Raw genomic sequence first — 2,343 nt, forward strand, 5'->3', positions numbered from 1 at the left:
CTGCCTGTGCTCAGGACACAGCACACCAGCTACGATGCATTGCCAAGCAGATGAGGGAACAGAACTACGCTGCCTACATGCAAACCAAGAACAGCAAGCTTGAGAAACTCGGCATCACCACCAGCAGCAACCAAGCCTCCCCTGGTACCACGGTGGAAAACACAGGGAAGTCCATTGTCAAATTGTCCGACCACACCCTTCAACCAGATGAAACCGAAGTTCTCAGTGGAGGGCTCAATTTCTGCCCCACCACCAACATGGATCCCATCGGTCTCGTGGCAGGCACAGAGGAATTCATCAGGAGAATGAGGCTCTGGGAATTCTTCCACAAATCCCAAGATGTCAGCTGCGAACCCAATGAGACAATCAATGATCCAGAACATCAGACAGAGGGATCCGCAGTGCAGCAACCGAAGAAGAAAGAGTAAAATTCGACCCCTCCGGACATGTATGCTCAAGCTGTCAGAAGATGCATCAATGCCAGATTCTTCAGCCGCACACACAAGATAGTCCAGAATGTCAATCGACCACAACGCAACGCCATCCACGCTCTCAAGACCAACGGCAACAGCGTCATCAAACCAGCAGACAAAGGAGGAGCCATTGTCATACAGAACAGAATGGACTAATGCAAAGAAGCATACCGACAGCTGGACAACCAGGAACACTACAGACAGTTACCCACAGATCCGACCAAAGAACACACCTGCCAACTCAACAGACTGATCAAGACCTTTGATCTAGACCTTCAAAGCATCCTACACGCTCTCACCCCACGTACTCCCCGTGTGGGAGTTTTCTACTGCCTCCCAAAGATGCACAAAGCCAACACACCCGGACGTCCTATCGTATCAGGCAACGGAACCCTGTGTGAGAACCTCTCTGCATACGTCGAGGGCATCCTGAAAACCATCATACAGGTAACCTCCAGCTTCTATCACGACACCACAGACCTCTTACAGAAACTCAGCACCCACGGACCAGTTGAACCAGGAACACTCCTCGCCATGATGAATGTCTAGACTCTCTACACCAGTGTCCCCCACGATGACGGCATCACTGCGACAGCCTCAGCACTCAACACCAACAACAGCCAATCTCCAGAGGCCATCCTGCAACTCATCCACTTCATTCTTGACCACAATATCTTCACCTTCGACAACCAGTTCTTTAACCAAACACACAGAACAGCCATGGGGACCAAATTCGCACCCCAATATGCCAACATCTTCATGCACAAGTTCGAGCAAGACTTCTTCGCTGCACAGGACCTCCAACCAATGCTATACACCAGATACATCGATGACATTTTCTTCGTATGGACCCACGGCGAAGAATCACTGAAAAGACTACATGATAACATCAACAAGTTCCAACCCACCATCAAACTCACCATGGACTACTCCTCAGAATCGGATTCTTTCTTGGACACATGAATCTCAATCAAAGACGGGCACCTCAGCACTTCACTCTACTGCAAGCCCATGGAAAACCGCATGATGCTCCACTTCTCCAGCTTCCACCCTAACGACGTTAAAGAAGCCATCCCCTATGGATAAGCCCTGTGAATACACAGGATCTGCTCAGACGAGGAGGAACGCGATGGACACCTACAGACGCTGAAAGACACCATCGTGAGAATGGGATATGATGCTCGACTCGTCGATCGACAGTTCCGAAGGGCCACAGCAAAAAATCGTATCGACCTCCTCAGAAGACAAACACGGGGCACAACCAACCGAGTACCCTTCGTCATCCAGTATTTCCCCCGAGTGGGGTAACTACGCCATGTTCTTCGCAGCCTTCTACATGTCATCGATGACGATGAACACCTCGCTAAGGCCTAACCCACGCCTCGACTACACGCCTTCAAACAGCCGCCTAACCTCAAACAGACCATCGTTCACAGCAAATTACCCAGCTTTCAGGAGAACAGCGACCACGACACCACACAACACTGCCACAGCAACCTCTGTAAGACATGCCAGATCATAAACACAGATACCATCATCACACGTGAGGGCACCACCCACCAGGTACATGGTACGCACTCATGTGACTCGGCCAACATTGTATACCTCATATGTTGCAGGAAAGGATGCCCCGGAGCATGGTACATCAGCGAGACCATTCAGACACTGCGACAATGGAAGAATGGACCCCGCACAACAATCGCCAGGCAAGAGTGTTCCCTCCCAGTCGGGGAACACTTCAGCAGTCAAGGACATTCAGCTTCCGACCTTCGGGTAAACATTCTCCAACACGGCCTTGGAGACAAAGGACAACGCAAAATCGTCAAGCAGAAACTGATAGCCAAGTTCAGCACTCATGAGGACGGCCTCA

At 50.7% G+C, this 2,343-nt stretch overlaps 1 pseudogene; it reads left to right on the forward strand.

The window, feature by feature from the left end:
- The first annotated feature begins 1,010 nt into the window (after positions 1–1,010).
- Positions 1,011–2,059, forward strand: LOC147087643 (uncharacterized; annotated as a pseudogene).
- The last annotated feature ends 284 nt before the right edge of the window (positions 2,060–2,343 follow it).

Source organism: Somniosus microcephalus, unplaced genomic scaffold (genome assembly GCF_052327205.1).
Source record: "Somniosus microcephalus isolate GS21.2 unplaced genomic scaffold, FLI_Smic_1.0 unresolved_chr5, whole genome shotgun sequence".
Classification (NCBI taxonomy): domain Eukaryota; kingdom Metazoa; phylum Chordata; class Chondrichthyes; order Squaliformes; family Somniosidae; genus Somniosus; species Somniosus microcephalus.